Source organism: Mesoplodon densirostris, chromosome 10, assembly GCF_025265405.1.
Source record: "Mesoplodon densirostris isolate mMesDen1 chromosome 10, mMesDen1 primary haplotype, whole genome shotgun sequence".
NCBI lineage: Eukaryota > Metazoa > Chordata > Mammalia > Artiodactyla > Ziphiidae > Mesoplodon > Mesoplodon densirostris.
In genome coordinates, this window is record NC_082670.1 from 4,371,842 (window position 1) to 4,394,283 (window position 22,442).

At 42.7% G+C, this 22,442-nt stretch overlaps 1 protein-coding gene and 1 pseudogene across 7 annotated transcripts in view; one reads left to right on the forward strand and one right to left on the reverse strand.

Annotated features, from left to right (window-relative positions):
* FARS2 (phenylalanyl-tRNA synthetase 2, mitochondrial) overlaps nucleotides 1-22,442 on the forward strand; it is a 375,868-nt gene that overhangs the window by 22,899 nt on the left and 330,527 nt on the right. The window lies entirely within an intron of this gene.
* Nucleotides 5,935-6,573, reverse strand: LOC132497717 (large ribosomal subunit protein mL48-like; annotated as a pseudogene).

The window sequence follows — 22,442 nt, forward strand, 5'->3', positions numbered from 1 at the left end:
TGGGGGTTAGCTGCCCCACTCCCACATTGGTTGTTACTGGGTCACAGTAGGGTTGGGTCTAAAGGAAGTGTGAGATCAATATGGACAGAAATGGACCACATAACAAGGTGTGTGGAATATTCCCTGTGGTCCAGGCGAATATCAGAACATTGGCTGCTTCTCAGGGCGGGTTCTACCCATGTTCCTGGTCTTAAAGGGGGCGTTACTCTGAACCCACTGTCCACTGTTACCAGTGTAATTTGTGGTCGCAGAACTTGTGTGAGGATGTATGTGTGGTTCAGTGAAAATCATGTACAATTTCTTCAGACCATATGTGCCAGCTGTTCGGCAAATGACTTTAAAAACATTATTTCATTTAGTTTTCACAGAAACTGTGAAATGGGTATTCTTCACCCCCATTTTTCAGACAAGAAGCTAAAGTCCTGAGAGGTAACATGATTTGTCAGGCTCCAGGTTAGGTTTGCAAAGTACTGGAGCCAGGAATCAAACCCAGGACTGCATCACTCTGGTGACCGCCGGACCCTGGGCACCTACTGTGTGGAGAGCCCTGGGCGGACCCCAGAAATGCACAGAAAGCTAAGCTGCCTTCACCTCAAGAAAGGTGACACGTTGTCCTCATCGGAATGCTAAGGAGGTGCCAAAGTGACTTAATTAAAAGCACTGCATAAATGCATGACATTATACCAGGTTGGCAGTGGTTTCCTGCCGATATATGAAGTGCTAAGAATCAATGGGAAGAAGTATATGGTTATAGAACAGAAATGAGCAGAGCATAGAAAGGCTAATTGAAAGTGTGGAATGTTAGAAAACCTGCAGATTTATTTATGTGAAGTTTGGAAGATGCTACTCTAGCAGTTTCTGGCTGGTTTTGGTGATTGATGATGCACCTAAAGTAGCTGAGCTACTCAGATTAACTCAACAGAGCTTTATCTAAAAGCACGCTCTCTCAGAGAACCTTACTTTCGTGCACCTGAAGGGCACGCACCTGTGTTACATTGGGTATAAGATGCTTTAGGGTCAGAGAGGAAATGCAAACAGAGGCAGTCTTACGTGGTTTCAACACCATTTATCAGTGTTCTGCCTGTGAGAGCGTGCCTGAGCTCATAGTGATAAAGTGTGAAGGGCAAGGGGGTGTCAGTGCTCACAGGGGAAGATGGTTCCAACTAGGACAAGGGATTAAAACCACAGTGGTTCAGTAATAAGGAATATAGGAGAGCAGATATTAGATTTGCTTTTATTCAGCAAAGTGAGTAATTCTGAGTTGACTCAGTTCTCAGATTTATAGGCCAAATCAAGAATGCTATACTAACACTGAGTTTCTGATATGATTTTTAAATTTAATCCAAAATACCTGGGGTTTTTTTGTTGTTGTTTTTTGGGGGTTTTTTGGTATTAGTAACTTGTAAAATGTACCATTCTACTTTTTTAATTGTCTAGGCATTTTCTTTCACCAAGTACTTTTTTGTTCTGTTTTGATGGAATTCTGTCAGTGAAATTAAACTAAACCATGTGCTTGGGAAGAGTCAATGTTTAAGTGATGCTGTGTATCTTGATTTTACTTGAAACAGGTGGGAAGGGAGAAGAAAGAAATTTGTGTGTAGAACTCACCCATTGTGTGCCAGGAACCGTCTTAGATGCCATGTGTATACATATTGTTATATGTCTATATGATGTTATCTCATTTTTTTGCATAGCACTTTTAACCATTTTGCAGATGACAACATTGTGGTTTCACGAGATTAAATGACTTGCTAGTTCAGACAGGCTTAGAGTTTGAACCCAGGACTTTTTCTTTCAAAGCTCTTGTTTTTGTTGGTGTTTGCTGCCGTCTCTGTTTTGAAAAGACTGAATTGCAGTTAGCAGGAGATCATAGAACACAGAGTGGTGAAGTTGTAGGTCACTTTCGATCTACTTGTTTTGAGCAACACGGTCATATTAAGTAGATGTTTTCGAGAGGGTCCTAGGGTGAGTCTAGAAAATGTGTGAGGAGAGTTCTGCCTTGCTAGGTTTTGAGCCTTTTTTCAAGGATATAATCACCTAGAGCGGAGGAAGGTGGCTTTCTGAATTGCTGGTCTCTGCTTATAATTGATTTTTAGAAATTTTTATTGGCAGCTGTTACTTGTGAAACCGTGCTGTTTGGCGGCCGTTTTACTTCACTTGTCTGACTGGCCCCTTGGCATTTTGAGCCATGCCCAGCGAGCTATCAGACCAGCAGCACACCACCTAAGTGTCTGTTGTGACTTTGAACTCTGCCCTCGCTCATCTGGTCTGTGCACCATCTGCTGTGTCTTCCCTGATCCTTTCTGGCTCTCTAGACTTAACGCATCCATCACTGACCATCCGCTCGGGACCTCAGCTCCCCCGTAGACACGTCCCCCATCGTTCTCTGCGTTGGCTGCTCCTCCTCTCACACCTCTGCGGGATTCTCTGGCTGTCCTCTGGTTAACCATACGCTCCTTTATACGTGTATTTCTCTGTTCACTGTGAATACTACAGAGCTCTAGCTTCCTATATTTTAAACTCTTTGATGTCATGGATGGTGATTTGAACAACAGTATTTTAGAACTTAAAAAGAAAAGCTCCTTACAAAGTATTTCATGTGACTTCATTTTAGTAAACTCTTCGGCAATACAGGCGTAAAATGGTTTGATCGTGCACAGTGTCACAAAGAGTGCAGGGAGCCTTACACTTACACATCGTTGGTGGGACTCCTAACCAGTGCACTCCCGTTGGGGGCATCCATTTGACCCTATCTGTTCAAGTTTAAGATGCATAAACCATTTGACCATGCAATTCAGCTTTTAGGAGTTGATCCTAAAAATACTTTTATGTATATGCAAACATGTGAACAAGGGTGTTGTTTATAGATTTATTCATTTTAGCAAGATATTGGAAAAATTTAAATGTTCAATAGGGAAGTGGCTAGATACATTGTGGGGCTTTCATATGATGGAATACTCTGCACCCTGTAAAAGAATGAAGTCGATCCACATGCGCTACTGGACTTGTGTGGAGTATCTTCTGTATAAATTAACTGATAAGAATAAGGTGCAGAACAGTTGCTAACATTTACGTAAAAATTAAGTCTGTGGGGTTGGGGGGTATATGTGTGTGTATAGATGCATACAGTTGTATAGCATGGAAACTTGCTTACAGGGCGGTCCAGGAGGCAGTAGAAGTTTGTTCTTCACTGCTTACCCTTTCATAACATTTGAATGTTATTATTATGTATGATTTTTCTATGAAAAATATTAGATTAATTATTTATTTATAAATCTATTTATTTATTTATTTATTTTTGGGTGTGTTGGGTTTTCGTTTCTGTGCGAGGGCTTTCTCCAGTTGCGGCGAGCAGGGGCCACTCTTCATCGCGACGCGCAGGCCTCTCACTGTCGTGGCCTCTCTTGTTGCGGCGCACAGGCTGCAGACGCGCAGGCTCAGTAGTTGTGGCTCACGGGCCTAGTTGCTCTGCTGCATGTGGGATCTTCCCAGACCAGGGCTCGAACCCATGTCCCCTTCATTGACAGGCAGATTCTCAACCACTGCCCCACCAGGGAAGCCCTTAGATTAATTTTTCAAAAGTCTGGTAGTACAGCTTAAAATTCCCAAGTCTATTGACTTAACAGTAGATGAGATAGTGTGTATATAGAGCTTAGCATAGATCCAGATATAATAATGGGTTTTCAGTAAATTCGCATGAGTGGTGGTCATGGCAGAGATGGTGGTGGAGTAGCATGAGGGCGTCAGAACTTTACGCTGAAGAACCCCTTGTGACAGAGAACAGCTAGTGTTTCATCCCCCATCTCTGCCTCACCTGGACATTTGAGTTGTCTTAAAGAGGTGGTCTAAAGTGGGACATAGTGTATAGTTCTGGTGCTTCGGTTTAAATGATAAAGTTAAAAAATGTTTTTCTTTGTTCTTTTCTGTAGTTCCATGTTTGTTTTTTAACATAAAATAATTGTGTATCTCTTAATATCAGAGAAAAAAATTAAAAACTAATGTATCTCCTCTGGGTAAAAGCAATTATTCAGTCAAACTTTGCAGTCTTGACAGATGAGCCGTGTCATCTTGGAAGCTTGTGGAACCTTGTCCACTGCCATCTAGCTCCAGCTGTGTATAAACCCTGTTTCCAGAAGAGGCTTTCTCTCTATAAATTAAGGTTAGGATCTGATGTTGCCTTTTGATGATTTCCATCACGATTTAGTGATTTCTGTGAAGTCGTTGGAACGGAAGGCTGCTTCTCAGTCATGTGCCATCTGTTGCCTCTTGACCTGTGAGAGCATCAGTCCCCGGCACGTGTGACTGTCAGGTGTGGTTGTCAGGAATTCCTGCTTCCAATTCCGCGTCCTCATCTCGGGTCTTTATTGCTGTCAGCGACTCACATGTTTGCAAATTCCTTGTCCATTTCAGTTCTGCCCCATCTGATCCTTTGTGAGGACCAAGGCCAGAGAGAGGAACAGGTGCTCTCCTGGAAACCGTGGCCACGGGAAGTGGGAATAACAAGGGGGGAGAGATCCACGGGTGACCTGCAGGGAGACCACGTGCAGTGCTTTGTGTCCATGTTTCTTCTTCAGAGTGATGCAGCTTTCTGGTTTGATGGGCTGTATTCATAAGACTATTAATAGATGTGTTTTTAATCTTTGTGTCCCACAGTTAGGTATTGATGTTATTTTTTTTGACCAATATTAAAAATCTAGAATTGATTTAATTAAATGCACATATGTCATTCAGATAGAAATGATTTCAAACCCTGCTTCTTTTTTTTTTTTCTGTTCCAATAAACGTTTATTTACAAAAACAGGCAATGGGGTTTGGGAACTGGATAGAGGTTGCACAACACTGCAAATGCATTAAATACCACTGAATTATTCACTTTAAAATGGTTTGTTTTGTGACATATGAATTTCACCTCAATAAATTATTATTATTATTATTTTTAAAATTATTTATTTATTTTTGGCTGCGTTGGGTCTTCGCTACTGCGAGCGGGGTCTACTCTTCGTTGTGGTGCGCGGGCTTATTGCGGTGGCTTCTCTTGTTGCTGAGCACGGGCTCTAGGTGCGTAGGCTTCAGTAGTTGTGGCTCACGGGCTCTGGAGCACAGGCTCAGTAGTTGTGGCGCACGGGTTTAGTTGCTCTGTGGCATGTGGGATCTTCCCGGACCAGGGCTCAAACCCATGTCCCCTGCATTGGCAGGTGGATTCTAAACCACTGCACCACCAGGGAAGTCCCAATAAATTATTTTTAAAAAGCAAATAGGCAGTTGATGGGATTTGGCTCACAAGTAGTAGTTTTCTGACACGTGACCAAGATCAACCTTTAATTCTTTGCTTAAACTCATTCCAGGCAACCCTAATTTGCAGTTATGTAACATCTACCTGCATACTTATGACAGGTCACTCACTACCCCACAAGGTACTTTTTTTTCACTTATGGACACACCCTGGTCCTATCTGGAGGGTTTTTTCATATACAAAATCTCCCTCCCTATGTCTTCTATCCACAGAGGGTTTACTTATGTTAAGATTGTCTCCTTCACTAAAGGAACTCCGTGCCGGGTTGATTGAAAGGATGAGTTCACTCTGATTGGAGAAATACTGGAGGGGAACATGCTTATGTGCTAAAGTGCCAGGCAAAGAGAAACTGAGTCCCTTAGTTAAAGGTACTTGACAGCATGGAGTGACTTCTCTCATACACACCCACGTCCATCCTCAGCAGATTTTTATTAGATGGAAGATACCTAGGGCTGGCTCAGAGGAAGGTGGTGACGATTGGCAAGCACTCCTCCACAGAGGCGAGGAGGCTCCCCTGGCTGTGGAGATGGGTACTTACGATATTGAGGGTCAGGGTCGCCTGCTTGACTTTGGCCACCTAGGAAGCTCTTCCCCTTGGCACTCATTATCACCAGTGCTGGCATGAAAGGGTCTGCAGTGCGTTAGTTCAACTTGGCTAACAGTTCTTCTACTTCTGGCTGGGCTTTGAACCTTCCCTTGAAGTCTTCTTCAGTGTGCTCCCTCACTGACAGTCTGACTCCTTCAGGAAGATTGCTTTGGATTATTTCCAAGAAAATCTCTGCAAATGTAGCGCTCAAACCGCTGATCTGAACCACCCGCCCATGGGTGGTAAGAACTGAGTCCAGGAGCATTTTGCCACCTTGGTTCTGCAACTGCAACACCTCCATGGTTTTGGTGGGCCTCGCATAACTTTCCTCGACTTTAGTGGAGAGATGGTTGCAGAGGTTGTGAACATATTCGGCGTAACTCTCTGCCAGGGCCATGTCATATGCAGTCAGGTGAATGTTTCAAACGCCATATTCATAATCTGTCCCCAGATTAATGGGTCTCACTTCCACTTTTCCCCTCTTCTTCTTGGGCTCTTATGCTTTAACTAGGTGCTTGTATCTTCCAATGCCATGCGTGGGCTGTGACCTGTAGTGCCGACTGGTGCTCAGCAGAATGCCACCTGTAGAACAGATGGGATTCTCTCTTGAAGTTCTGAACCTCAAGAGGGAAAAGGCTTACTTAAAAATGGTGTCATTCCTTAGACACAGCGCCTTTCCCAGAGCTCCATTCATCCTTTGCTGCTGCGCGGCCTGTAATTGTGCCAGCTGAAGAGCGGCCCAAGCAGCCGCGACCCCTGGGCGTCCGAAAACCAATCCTGCTTCTTCTGAACACATATTCTTAGGTGAAAGTCAACATGTTCCTGAGCAATTAGAAATTATAATGTAAATCATTTTTCTTTAATATTTTAGCAATGCTTTTAGGTGACATACAATTACATTGGGTGATTCGATGTGTAGAACTGTCATGAATTAGTTTTTCACTATTATTACCAGAGATTTAAGTTTATGGGGAAATTGGGTGACCAGTCATCAAAGCAAATATAATACTTAACTAAGTAGAAGGTAAAAAAATTTAATATTTGGTATGTAAACACAGACGCATTTTTATTTAGTCCCGTTGTCGAATAGTAAGTGGTGGTACTTTTATATACAGTGAGTGTAGTCACCAGAGGTCGCCTAGGCATTTAGCTCCATTCTTTTCATACCTTTGGGACAGGTGTTTTGCCTTTTGCAGAGAAGAGAGAGACAGGAGATTTTATTGTTCGGACTGTGCTGAACTCAGAGGTGCTGTCCCCGCTTGCTGAGTGTCCTTCTAGAGCAGATCTAGAGAAGCAGTGGGCCTGCTGCTTCAGCACAGAGCTCTGTGAGACTTAATATGAAAAAATTACAGAGGCGTAAATGTAGTTGAACCATTAATTTTCAACTTTTTTTCCCTATCATGTTTTCTTTATTGTCAACTAAAAATTGTCACTCACCATCTGGTTCTATAAGAATGAAGCCACTGGCCACTACAGCCGCCGACCTTCATCGCCCCCTGAAAGGAGTTCAGGGTGGAGACCAGGAATGAGGCCCTCTGTGCTCTGGGGAAACTGGCAGAACAGGCCTTCAGAGAGTTAGATCTTTCCAGAAGAGGAGTTTACGAGCCCAATTCTTGCATCTCTTTGTATCTAGAAAAGTACTAACATCACTAACGGAGACGTGTGCTCCTCGTAACCGCAGCAACCTTCTGCCAAACTGTGTGCTCGGCTGCACGCACCCCCTTCACCAAAATCACACATATCCTGACTTCCCCCCCTACCTCTTCAGGGCAGCTCCTCAGAGCTCTCAGAGAGACTGTGTCCCGGGCTATAGTCCTCATTTTGCCCCAAATGAAACTTAACTCACAGCTCTCACGTTGTGCATTTTTTTTTCAGTCGACTTTATTTATCAGATACTATTTTCTTTGGGATTAAAACAACCCAAAAGGTAAGGTTGTTTTGGTAAGAAAGCTCACAGTGGAGGAAAAATATCTTAGTTCTAAATATATCATTCTCAAGATATACTGATAAAATAAGATGCGCTTTTTCTCTGAAAGAACAAAGACGTGGCAGTTGATGGTTTTTAAAGGTCTCAGAGACTTTATTTCATACCTGTGTAACTGGAAGCTGGGAGTCTTTTCAAAGTGTTTCTCAAGCCAAAGATATTTCTTCGCGTATATGACATCTCATAAATCTATGGGCAAATAAACTATTTTCAAAAGCCCAGATTTGTTTTTGAAATAAAATATATGCTTGTGTTTCCCAGATCTGTATTTAAAATGATGCGAAGAGCTATTTATATGGTGTCAGATGCGGAAAAACCATCAGCATTTCAAAGAGCTGATATTCTGTACCAGAGCTCAAGTAAACAGTGGCTGACTCTATCATTCAGTGCAGAAATGTTTCCCAATTGTTTTTTAACCTTTCAAATTTTTTGATATTTGTAAACATCTAAAGTCTTGCATTTTCATGGGGTCAAATATACTTATCTTTTGTTTATTTTATTTACTTGTTTAACAGTCATTCCTAACCACAGATCAGTTGAAAAATTACCAATATTTCTTCCATTTTTTAAAAACAATTCTTTTTTTTAAAAATTCTTTTTAAACATAATAGAACTCTCTACAGTCTATTTTGGCACATGGGATGAAGTGAAGATCAGATCATTTTTATCCCAACTACTTAGTCAATTTGTTAACACTATTTCTTATATATGCTATTTCTATTGATACATTGGTTAATAAGAATATATATTAAGTTTTCAAATATCTCAGAATCTATTTGCTCTGTCAGTTTTTGTGCCAGTTTTCATTATTGTTGTTTTCTTCTTATTATTTTTCAAAAGCTCCTAGCTTCTGTCACCTGTTTATTTTTCAAATGAACTTGGGGATTATTTTTAAAGTCTTTCTCCTAACCATCCCCCTCCCCCTGTGGAAATTTCTATTGGGAATTACATTAAAATAATTTGAGTGGAGCTGGCATTTTATGCATTCAATCTTCCATACATACAAGGCATATCTCTATTTATTCTGCTCTTCTTTCGTGGTTCTTTGTAAATTTTGATAATTTGCTTCAAACAGGCCCCTCTCTATATTTGTTATTATAGAAGATGTTTTTTTCCAGATAGATTTATTTCCTGTTGGTTATTGTTGGGATTGAAAAATGCTATTGATTTTTAAAATTTCAAAATTCACTCCCTTCACCAAACTATTATTTGTTCTAATAGTTATCAGTCAACTCATTTGGGCTTTCTAGGTAGACAGTTGTGTTGTAGCCAATAATGCTATGGTTTCTTCCTTCTAGTAGTCATGCTCCATTACTTTGTGTCTTATGGTCTTTTATGGGCTAAAATCCTAAAATTTTTAAAAAAATGATCGCTTGTAAAGTACCTGTTCTCTGTTAGAAATGATTTTGTAAGTTACCTAGAGACTGCAGGTTACCTTTTATTGTGTAGAAGGGTTTTTGGAAATCAACACGTTTCCTTGTTTTGAATCAGTGGTATCTGTTCCTATTTTTGGTAGAATAAGTACAACTTTAGGGAAAACTTGTTACAATAGAAGCCTTGGAAACTTATTTAAAGCAGATTTTTAAATCGATTACTGTATATTCTTTTTATTTTTCTAGGTGAAAGCTTGGTGATACTGGGAAAGCGAAATTCAGAGTTAAAAAATAATGATTTCAGTGGTTCTAAACTAAAATCCAACTTTTGTGGATAATTGTTTTAATAGACGTATTGGTAATTTTGTAGCTCAAATTTTGCTTCTGTCAGTAATAGTACTGCCTATAATCAGTAGACTAGATTGTTGATACTGTTGGAAGTAAGGAGTGATCAGTGCTAGTTTTGTAAGGGGAAGAGTACAAAGTAGTGATGTAGAGTTGGATGCTGTCTTATCTTTTTTTTTTTTTTTTTTTTTTTTTTTTAAGGAACTGGCTACCCTCTCGATAAATGCTTCTGTAGTAAGTTGTTTGTACACCTAGTGAACAGACCCATGGTTTCCTTCTCTGTATTTGAGTAACTGGAATGTTCTTTTTTTTTTTTTTTTTAATTTTTGGCTGCATGGGGTGTTCATTGCTGTGCGCGGGCTTCCTCTAGTTGCGGTGAGCGGGGGCTACTCTTTGTTGCCGTGCGTGGCTTCTCATCGCCGTGGCTTCTCTTGTTGCGGAGCCCTGGCTCTAGGCGCACGGGCTTCAGTTGTGGCACGCGGGCTCAGTAGTTATGGCGCATGGGCTTAGTTGCTCCGCGGCATGTGGGATCTTCCCGGACCAGGGCTCGAGCCTGTGTCCCCTAAATTGGCAGGCGGATTCTTAAACACTGAGCCACCAGGGAAGCCCTGGAATGTTCTTCTGATGCCAGTTTTCCTGTCATATTTCTGTGATCTTCTTTAAGTTTTCTATCACTTCCCCTCATCGCCTGGACAACCTTTAGGTATTGTGGTCTTGGTATCTGGGATTCTTTACATTTTTCCCTCTTACCTTTGCACGCTGAGTTAATCAGTTTATGTCCTATAACTGTCCACTTGACCGTGAGGCATCACTTTTATACACTTATTATGTCCATCTTTGTCTCAGTTGCATTGTATCAGCACTTATAGTTTTCCATCTCTGCTCATTTTTAGAAACAAATATTAGTAAATATGATGCAATATTTAAATAATTGCACAAATAAATGTTGCTTGGCAACATGGAACTGTTGCTTGCTGTGCTTTACTCTGATGAAGTAGTGGGATATGTGTGTCCATCCGCTGATGCATGGAAATCTCGGGGAGGCTCAGGAAAGGTGGTTTGAGCATATCCCTTTTCAATGTTTGGCAGTGTTGGTTGCCTGAAAGTCGTACTGTAAAGTGTTGGAGTGCCCGTCAAGAGCGTCGTGATCTCTGTTAAGCTGAATCTTTTCTGGGTCTCAGTTTTCTCTTCTGCAAGATGACCAAGCTGGTCTTTATGATCTTTAAGGTTCTTTCCAATGTGATACTGTGATTCTACTTGGGCCATTCAGGTCCTTACACAGAAATTGAGTATTCTTACATAGATATAATAAAAGAAAAAATTAAAAATCAAGTTTATTTTATTTATCCCTTTTTTTTCCAGCCCAGTACAGGTAAGAAACTGGTAGTTATTCCTGTTTATGTTCTGCCTCTTAACTCAAATAACTGAAGGTAGCTTACAATAAGGATATAAATTTATGGTAAAATGTAAAAATACAGAGGACCAAGCAGGGAAATAGAAATTAAAGTGGAAAAGACCCATCTAGAAAGATGACAGGCCTGTTGACCATGAGGGCCTGCAGGTGCTGAGGGTGTCGGCAGGCAGAGAGAGGCAGGTCGGTCCTAGGGAGGGGGCGAGCTCGTGTGCAGGGTGCCGGTCGTGGACCCTGTCTGGAGCCAGTGTCCCGGAAGCCACTGCGTTTCAGTTTATCTGCGTCTGCGGTCGTGATTCGGAAAGGCCGCCGCCTCTGCTCCCCGGGGAGAGCCTGGCTGCGGCTGCAGGCACAGACCTCGCTCCCCGTGGGTGGGCAGTGCTGGCTCCCCATCCCCTCGTTGCCCCGGGGAGGGCCCTGGAGATCCAGGCAGTAAAGGGCGCAGGAGACGTCGCCGGCCCGGAGGGGCAACGGCAGGGATCTGTGACAGCGCAGGGCCTGGAAGGAGAGCCTCCGGGTGGGTGACAAACCTCCTCCTTCCTCTGTTCAGGGCGGTTGCCTGGGCTTCCCTCGTGTCTCGAGTAGCCCGTGGTGCCCTCTGGAACGCGCTCCGCCTCGCTGGCTCCTGGGCAGCAGGGCCCGGCGTCGGCTGTGAGCTGGTGGCGTAGGAGGGGCCCGGGTTTCGAGTGACCGCTCAGGAGGCCGCGCGTCTCCCCGCAGCCTCCATCTGTGTCGAGGGGCGTGTTGCGCCAAAGGGTAGACTCTGCTCAACCTGCCGGAAGCAGTGCAGTGAGGCTGGCCTTGGTCTGACGGTGGAAGTTCATCCATTCTCCAAGTCACTGGAAGACTGTGGGCTCTGGAGTTAGGCCTGGGCTTCTGACTCTCACCAGGACTCCTTTTTCCTGTGTAGAGCCTCAATTTCCTTTTCTACAAAATATCCTTCTTGAACTGTGCTGATGACTAGTCGAGGTGATCTCTGTGCAGCGCCCCGTTAGTGACGCAAGCAGTAATAGTCATAATAATGCCATTGTGATTATTCTTTTTATTATTCATCTGTTCTCCCACCAGACCTTTTGCAAGAGGTGTCAGTAAAACAATAAGCAGCCTTCAGAGATGTTTTTCTTTGATCTGCTGTAAAGGTGAAAACTCTTGAAGGCAAGCTGCTATTTTGATATTTGAAGGATATCAGAAAGACCCAGGACTGCGGAGACTGGAAGACTGCTAGTTTCTGGGAGTATGTTTGTTCAGGGGGGCTCCTCCCCTCCAGGCAGGGAGGCCCGCTGGCTCCTGTACTCCAGAAGGTCCACGCCCGGGCTGCTTTCAGTAGCAGTGTGCCCGCAGCTTCTCAGACACGCATGTGTAGACGAGGTTCACCTGTTCCTCATTCAGAGCAGGTGACAGATTCAGAGAGGAGAGGAATTTCAGCTTAGTGTTTGAATGTTGTGTTTGAGAAGAACAGACAATTAAATGCTGTAAAGTGGCACAGGAAAGCGGCCTGAACTTTAAGAATGTTCCTTTTCCTCCGCTCTCCCGCTTCACCCTGAGATTTTCACATTTATATTAATTATCTCCACAGCTCATGAGGTCATACAGTAGAATCTGAATTTGAAATAAACATCAAAATCAGACCGCTCATCCTTCACGGGCGGCTATGAAGAAAATGTGCTTCTGTGGCTGAAGCATTTTGTCATATGAAGCTCAGACCTTATTTTTCAAATACCTTGTCACCAAAATAACTAGGGCATCTCATTAAAGACTCTGGAGGGTGTTGGGATTGTGGCAGGACGTGGCCCTGTGGAAGAGTGCGCCGTGCACTGGCAGCCCCTGGGCTGGTCCGCCTCCTGCTGGCTCTGGGGATGACCTGTCACCTGGAAGGCTCGCCCTCAGCTGGACCCACGCTTCTCACCCGGAGCGTGGTCTTCAGTGTCCTCTCCAGTGTTCATTTCTATGAGTGTACAGAGGAGGCACCACTATGCATATTTTACTCAGCCATTCCTGAACAAGGTAATGGTACTTCGTTACTCACTCAGGCTCACGGTGCTTGTGCAGATGAAATTCATTACCACCCCCAGCAATGATTTCCTGTTTGTGTGTGTGTGTGTGTGTTTTTACGTCGTTGGAGTCCTTAGAACTACTTTGCATGAAATGCCAGTTTATAAGATACATAAAAGTAAATGCTGTGGTGCCATTCGGGCCTACACCCCACTTTCCTGAATTTTCACCCCGAGCCTCTTCCACAGAGCCATAGGATTTGAAAACTAGACCCATACTCTTGTGTGCACCATTATATTCTTGATCTGATCCCAGTTTTACTTTTTTCTCACTTTTTCATTTCATTTTGAAAAATTTCAAGCATACAGTACAATTGGAAACATTTTTACAAGGAATTTCTGAATAGCCGTCACCTGGATTCTTACCATTAACCTGTTAACACTCACGTTGCCACACAGTCATCTGTCCTTCTGTCCGTCCAACAGCACATCTTTTTTGGTGTGATAGATTTCAAAGTAAGTTGCAGACTTTCCTTAGATGCATATAATTAGCACAATCCTCTTTTTTTTGTTTTTTTTGTTTTTTTTTTGCTGTACGCGGGCCGCTCACTGTTGTGGCCTCTCCCGTTGCGGAGCACAGGCTCCGGACGCGCAGGCTCAGTGGCCATGGCTCACGGGCCCAGCCGCTCCGCGGCATGTGGGATCCTCCCGGACCGGGGCACAAACCCGTGTCCCCTGCATTGGCAGGCTGACTCTCAACCACTGCACCACCAGGGAAGCCCCAGCACAATCCTCTTTTTAAGGTAAAATTTACATACAGTGAAATGCACAGGTCTTAAGTATACCATTCATTCATTGAGTTCTGACAGATGTATACACCTGTGTCATTCAAACTCCCTATCAAGATGCAAAACACTATGAAAGCCCCAAAAAGCTTCCTCATGCTCCTTTCAAAGATTAATCTCCACCTCCACCCTCCAAAGGAAGGCACTGTTTTGAATTTTTTCTACTGTAGCCTAGTTTTATACTAGTAAACTAGTATACTAGTTTTTTATACTGTAGACTAGTTATACTACTTTACATAAAGGGAATCATTCAGGATATTCTCTTTTGTGACTGGTTTCTTTCACTCATCATCATGTTTCTGAGATGCACCCATGTTATTGTGTGTATAGTAGGGGTGTGTGTGTGTGTGTGTGTGTGTCTGTGTGTGTCTGTGTGTGTGTGTGTGTGTGCGTAATGGTGTCCCCTGTAGGAACTCACCACTGTTTGCTCATCCATCCTCCTGTTGATGAACACCTGGGCTCTTTTTGTTTGGGGCTGCTATGAGTAAAGTTACAATGAATGTTCTCATACAGATCTTTCTGTAGACATTTTCTCTTGGTTAAATACCTAGGGTTCAAATTACTGGATCCATTGCCAGACTCTTTTCTGAAGCGGTTGTATCATTTTACACTCTCTCAGACAAAAGCGCTGGTCTGACCAATGATGTCAAGCACTTCTACATGTGCTTATCAGCCATTTGCATATCTTCTGTTATTGTGACTCCTTGTCTTTTTATTATTGAATTGCAGGGGTTCTTTATATGTCACAGCTGCCGTGTTCATGTTTTACAAATCTTTTCTCCCAGTCTTTGGCTTCCTTTTAATTGTCATAAAGATGTCTTTTGAAGAACAGAAAATTTTAATTTTCAAATACAATCTTGCCAATGGTTTCTTTCATGATTATTGCTACGTTTTAAGAAACCTGTGTCCACTCCCAAGTTACGAAGATATTCTAATATGTTTTCTTCTAAAAGCTTCACATTTTGGTCAGTAGTTTTTTGATGTATCTTGAATTAATTTATGTATATACTGTGAGGTGGGGACTCTGCCTTTTGGCCACTCCTCAGCATGATCTTCTGTTTCCCTGTTTGACTAATGTGTACATACACTGATGGCTGCGCCCTTGTACATTCTATTCTTTCTTTACCCCGCTTCCACAAATATTTGCTGAGTGTTTATTATGTGCTAGGTGCTGGGCTTGTTTTTGGGTATATAGTGTTGAACAAAATATAAATAATCCATGTCACCATGGAGGTGGTAGTCTAGTAAGGATAAATAGACATTAAACAAATGAACACAAATGCTTTTATATTCAAGTCTAGTGAAGTCCTATTTGTCTTAGAAAACTCACCTTAAGTCAGTATTTGAAAACCAGACATTGTAAGCCACCGTATCAGCTGGCTAAAGAAAATCATGTGATCATATCAATTGATATGGAAAAATTATTCCACAAAATCCAGTACTCATCCAAGATAAATCTCTCAGCAAACTAGGGATAGAGGGAAACTTCTTCAATCTAATGAAGGGCATCTGTAAAAATCCTCCGGTTAACATCGTATCTAATGCTAAGAGACGGGATGTTTTCTCCCTTGAGATCGGGAACAAGGCCAAGATATCTGCTTTCAGCATTCTTGTTCAACATTGTACTGGAAGTTCTAGCAGCTTCAATAAGGCAAGAACAGGAAATGAAAGCCATTCATATTGGAAAGGAAGAAAGAAAACCATCCCTGTTTGAAGATGATACGATTGTCTGTGCAGAAAATCCCAAAGAATGTATGAAAAACAAAACAAAACAAAACAACTCTCCTAAAACTAATAGGTGAGTTCTGCAAGGTCTCAGGATATAATATCAACAAATAAAAACCCATCACATTTCTATATGCTAGCAACAAACGTGTGGGAACCGAAAGTATAGACACAAAACTATTTACCATCACTCTCAGAAAATAGGACTAAATTTAACAAAACGTGTAGGAGTTTTATGCTGAAGATTATAAAATGCTGATGAAAGAAATCAAAGACCTAAACAAAGGGAGAGAGACGTGCTCACAGGCTGGAAGACTGAACATAATGAGGTGTCAGTTCTCCCTAAATTGTTCAGTCCAATTACTGTGAAAATGCCAGCAAAGGTTTTTTTTTTTCCCACTTAAAGTCATCCCGATAAAGTACTAAAAATTATCAGCCTTATTAAATATCAGTCCTTGAGCACTGCCTTTTTAGAAATATACATACAAATTTTTGTTTTAGAACAGTTTTAGATTTATAGAAAAATTGGGAAGTCCGCAAATGTGTGAAGTTTTTCCCCACACCAGTAAGTGGTTCTCAGACACCAGCTGGGTGTCCTACAATTTAACTCAGTTCTGGCACTGGGTTCCCGGAGATAATCCCACGTCCCACCAGGTAGGGGCTCAGTCCCATAACACTAGGACTGCCCCCTCCTTTTGAAGTTAATTTAACTGTAAAGTATTTTACTTCACAAGCCCTTTAGAGTTGGGTCCTCAGGCTGTTTCCAAATGGGAATTCTCACTGTTTTTGTTTTGCCCTATTCAGTCATTTAGAGGCAGTACACACTTTTACAATCTCTATAAAAAGTCAAGGACACCATGGGAACAGACTAAATCTCTGGCAATAAAAATTTGAAAACAGCTTTTGGTTTTTTCCACTTGTAAGTTAGGTCATCAACTGTCAGGATGTTCTTTGAAGGTAACTTTGACTTCTGGGAGGAAGCCTTAAAAAAAGTAAAGAAGATTAACATTGATCTTTAAAATCTAAAATAAAAATAATGCAAGTATGTAATGCCCACTCTGCTCAGGTACTTGCTTGCCACCGTGCTGGCGCTTTCTTGGTGTGAAGGAAGATGCAGGTGGGACCATGAGGGGGCACTGGGTGACCTGTGGAGGAGAAGGGGGCCTGGTCCCTGCGGAGAGGGTGTCTCTGGGCCTCGTTTTCCCATCTGTCAAATGCCGTGGTTGGGCTAACTCTTCTCGAAGCTCCCTCTGACTTTGGATTTTTAAGTGTTTTTGAAATATTTAAATACTTTCCTAACTAGCCACAGAGGGCGCCATCCTTCCTACTGTTGGAACCGCTGTGAGGGAGTGAAGCCCAGGGAGGAACCAGGCATCTGAGCGCCTCCTCTTTGCAGCTTTGTTTTTCTTTTAAGTGAATTTTTGTAACAACAGTAACAGACATATATTCTAGTCTAAGTGATGGGATATTTTCCACACCTCAGTAAGTTACCATCTGCATCGTATCCAGGGAGTAATTTTCCACCCATGTCATCCTTCTGGTGTGCAGTCCAGGTCTGCGAATAAGAAAAGGCCATTTCCATCCTTCTGCACTCAGACCAGGCCCTTTATTCCTTAGGTCCGCACCCAGCCTTATTCACACTTGGTATTCAGTTCTAATGAGCTGAATTGTTTTGCTTCCGCGCGGCTTACAACAGAGTGGAAGCCTCAAGTTCACAGAGTATGGCAGAGCTTTCAGTACTACTCTTACAGTGGTAGAGGATCTGCTGGCCAATGGAAATCCAGGAAGGAGGCAAACAAATTTAAAAACAACAAAAAACTGTATGATGGCCCAGAATAGCCATAGCCTTTCCAAAGGATGACCATTGTCATTGAGAAAAGTTTAAATTTTGTTTATCGCCTCTGTTAAATACTGTAGTAACATTTCACGGTATTTCCGTACCAGTGGTTCTCCAGCCTTTCCTGGCATCAGAATCCGCCTGAAGCCTGCCGGCCCTGCCCCAAGTCCCTATTTCCTGGATCAGGGGTGGGGCCAGAGTCTTACTTCTAACAGCTTCTCTAGTGATGTTGGTGCAGCTGGTCCTGGGACCACACTTTGAATGCCACTGTCCTACATAAAATCATCTTCAGTGTTGTTTAAAATCATAAGTGTAAATTTCCTATAATTAACTTAGGTGTAAAGCTCATTGCTTACTACATAATTATTTCCAAAATATCTTCATTTTGTATCATCCTCCCCATAGCCCCCTCCTAAGGGAACCTGAGGTCATGGGATTTTTTCGCTTTCAAATACATAATCCTCTGTGCCATTCCCTCCTATGAGAATCTGCTCTCAGTTTCTTCAATGCAGAGAAACTCCAAATATTTGTGATTCTTCCATTTTTGAATTCATTTGTTTCTACTTTCATTCTTTCTTATCCTTAATTTTATTTGGTTGTCGTTTTACTATTGGAACCCAAAGCTTAGTTTTACTTTTTTTTTAGATTACTAATGTACTCAATGCTCTTTTCCTGAGCATAGGTCATATATTCCTCTCTGTCATACACACCCTACAAAATTCAAAAGGTTATATGACGCTGTGTAGTAAAAAAAAGTTTCTCTCCTACCTCTGTCTCCCAGCTACCCAGTTCCCTTCCTTGGAGGCATCTACTGTTAGTAGTTTCTTGATATACATGCAGTCTTTATTATTTACCAATTTTGTATCTGTGAATTTGCCTAGTTGCTAGAATTTATTTATAACCTCAATATCAGCACTCCTGGGGCTTTCATGGTCATTTGAGGACATGCGCAGAACATCACAAATCAGAGTCTCCCACCCACATGTTCCCACATGTTCCCAGCTGAGTCAGACAGGGAGGTGGTCTGCCTTCTCATTTCAGCTCCTACGTAAATAAGTATCTTTTTTTGCCATCTATTTAGGCCGTGTTTTTTGTATCTTTATGCTTTTTGGGGGTGATTTTGCTGTTTAGATGGCCCCCAGGCCTAGTGCTGAAGTGCTGTCTAGTGTCCCTGAGAGCAGGAAGGCTGTGACATGCCTTGTGGGGAAAATGCGTGTGTGAGATGAACTTCGTTCAGGCGTGAGCTACGGTGCAGTTGGCTGTGAGGTCAGTGTTCATGAATCAACCGTATATATTACATAAGATGTCTTTAAACAGAAAGACACGTAAACCAAGGTTATGTGCTGATTAGTTGACAAAAATGTGCGCAGGGCCTCTCAGGACACTAGCTCTCTGTCCCTGAGGAGCGGTGGTTCAGTGTCCATTGATTCCGTGTCCTCAGAGATGTTCTAGATCAGAACTACCTTGAAACATGAGAATTGACTGTGTATTATTTTCACTGTTTTCATGACCCAGATATTTTGCAGTTTGAGTTCAATGCTTTCATGTACTAGCTAATCCTTAAAACTTGCAAAACTTATAGAAGAATGCAGAACTATGTGTTTTACAGGGGATTTTAGCAGAGAGCACAGTATAATCAGGACTGGCTGTGGCTGATTAGGGCTGATGGAACCCGATGTGTAGGCCTAAATTTCACTCTTCTGCCATCTCGCCACGATGTTCAGAGTATGACTTAGCCGGCACGTGACAGCCTTCTCTGCATTAAGAACTAAGGAGTGTCGGGCCTCCCTGGTGGCGCAGTGGTTGAGAGTCCGCCTGCCGATGCAGGGGATACGGGTTCGTGCCCCGATCTGGGAGGATCCCATATGCCGCGGAGCGGCTGGGCCCGTGAGCCATGGCCGCTGGGCCTGCGCATCCGGAGCCTGTGCTCCGCAACGGGGGAGGCCACAACAGTGAGAGGCCCGCATACCGCAAAAAGAAAAAAAAAAAAAAAAAAGAACTAAGGAGTGTTGTTTGATTTCCACCCTTGTAAATGACTTGCTGAGTGAAACTCAGTGCTGTGCTGTGACTTTTATCATTAGGTCTGCTGTGGGGAGAGGATCAGGCAGTGGAAATATCACTGTGAGGTATGGAATAGTGTCTTCTCTTAGTGAAACAGTGATATGGAAATATACAACATGGATAGTCCTAGTGGGGTTTACTTGTTTGACTTGGGAAAATATTCTTTGTAAGGACAGAAGCATTGTCCCCGTCCTCCAGTAGCTTAAGATCTAACAGATGGAGCAGCATCCTGATTGGTGGGTGCAGTGAGTGTTTTATGTGCTTTTGGGGAAGAAAGAAGAAATGGGTCAGTTCCGTCTGAGCAGAATGTGAAGGGTAGGACCTGGTTTCACAGAGATAAAACATCTCTGGAATTACGGATCATGTCAGTGGGAAGATGTGTTTTGGTTTGAAAAGAAATCTCACAAGGAGCTTCTCAGGACTGTATCTGTTGAAAAAAGCAAAGTTGGCTGGTGTTTATCAGGAGAGGACAAGCAGTGGAAATGGCAGGGGCAGCCTGGGACCAGGTGAGCAGCAGGTGGCCTGGGCTTGGACCCTGATGCAGTCTTCAGTTGGCAGGCACAGCACTGGGCAAATTAGTTTATGTCTGTCATAGTGTTGTCAAGAGGATTAAATGAAAGAAATAAGAAATAACATGGCCTTGTATATTCACATAATGATTGTGTGTAGAATTGCTTTCCTCACTCCTTTTTTCCCCCCTTAGACTTAATTTTAATCAAAGACATTATCTACCCAAAAGGTGCCTATTACCAAAGAAGGCAGTGGTGGCAGGGGCTTTCTCGGGCTCTCTGATCGGTTGGCCCTAGCCCTGTCCCTTGTCGGGCCTGCCCTCTGAGCGGAGCTGCCAGGTTCTTGCGTCACTGTCTTGACAAGTGGTGTGCTCATTTATACAGCAGCTGGGCCTTGCCAACCCGTGGAAGCCATGTGCCCCTGGCCGCAAAATCCAGTGCCAATTTCGTGCTGGTGGCTTTAAGCCATGCCTTAAGTACATTGCTGAAACCGATGGTGGATAAGTAGTCATTGGAGGGAAGAACTGCGTTCATTGGCGCGAAGTAAGAGCATTTGGGAATGGTAAAGGGCTGCTGGTATTTCTGGGCAGTAGACCCTCCTGCGTTCTGGAGCTACAGCTTTCTGCCTTGGGGGCTTCCCTTTTGTTAGTTACATGCTCCTGAATCAATCAGAAAAACGCATCTCCGCGGTAAATCTTTAGAGGAAAGAGTTTATGTATACTTTATTCTCTTCAGTGTTAAAGTACCCAAAGAACAAAAGCAAAGTTGTTGGTATCAGCGCCCACAATCATAGCTAGGAATTAGGCACACCAGGTGCTGGGAAAAATGATAATTGTGTCCAAATGGACAAAACTCAAGGAAAGAGTATGGGATGCTCTTAGTAAAACTGTGTGTTAAAACATTCTCCTAGGCATTTCATGTTACTGCAAGGTACTGATTTCAAAACGCAGTGTCCATTTCACCCTATATTGGCTATTTTCTAGTGGGAGAGATGGTTATGTCCACAGATAGTTACCACTAGGTTCATTTGGCATGAAAAGTGTGACTCTTTCTATGTTAAACATCTAGGTAATTTATATTGGCTTCAACCAAGCCAGCAGGAGATAGGTTTTCCTGGTGCCCAGTTAGCTCCAGAATTTGTAGAAACAGTATCTTCTCTTCTTCTGCACATCCAGACTGGACTCTCCGTGGTCTTATGCATTGTGTATTGCACAAGACCCCTCCCAGAATAACCCCTAGTTATTCTCCAAGGTGGAGCTAGCCAGATAATGTGTGGCTTTGTCTCTGAGGACTGGCTTCATTTGCACGTGGCCCTTTTCCTTATGGCCCTGCTCTCCCGAGGACAGGACTCTGGTTGGGTCATCAGGACTGGGCCTGGGCTTGTAAGACCTTTTCCCTATTGGACCAAGTTTCAACTGTGCTCTTGGCTTCTTTAACTCCTTTGGTTTAGGTTATATAAACATTATGTAGCCTAATCTTCTCTGTTTCTCTCAGATGTATAAATATTTTGATATAGATTTTCCTGAATTCAGAGCTGGCTTCTACTAACATAACGTGATATATTTTATTTCGCCACCATATTAAATTACATTTCCCTTCTGATTAATGTCACCTATGAGATAGGAGAGGTGAAAACACTTTAATTGAACCCAATTACTGTTTTGTCATGTAATTAAAATTCCAAAAAGCCTGTTAACGTACCCATATTGATACAGCAGAATTAAAGAAAATGCTATTTATGGAAGGACCCAAAATCCTAGGGTTACTCCTTAACACATAGGTGCCTGAGAAGTGAAACATGGTGTGTGTCCTGGGAAGGAAGCCAAGAGGGGGCAAGAAAGGTGGTTGTGTTCACCCAAAGCCATATCTGAATAAATATTCTGCTCGGCCATGAAAGTTTTTAAAGGGAAAAAGGGAAGTAATCTCAGTTAATCATTGAGATGGTGGGTCACAATCATCACTATCCCCCACTGTCTGCAGGCTTGTGTACAGGCTTGTTGACTTGTGATTTTTCTTTAGATGCTATTTCGTTCACATAGTTTGTTCGTGAGATTACTGAAACGGAAGCTAGGGTAGAGGAGAGATCTGGTCATCTGTTAATTAATTATTCTTCATTTCTAGTCCTCTAATCTACGGAAAGAACCAACAGGTTAGGCAAGGTATTGTGTGGTCAAAAGATGTGAAAGGTGTGCTAGGGCCTGAGATGAGTAGAGCATGGGGGTGCCTGATTGAAGGTTAGGGACAGGACAAAAGGGCCTCTTCCCCGTAGAGAGCTCTTTCCTGCCTAAAGTTGCTTACAGCCTTACTTTTCAACTTCTTGTGAAAAGTAGTATTTTTGACATTTGCCTACTCAACAGCGTAACATCTGTAACGGAACCTGGTGACCAAGGAATTTTATGTCCCTGAAGAACAAGTATACAGTCATTACACAGTAAAATAAAACTGCTTGCTGTAGTTCACGGATTCCTGAAGTTCCAAGACC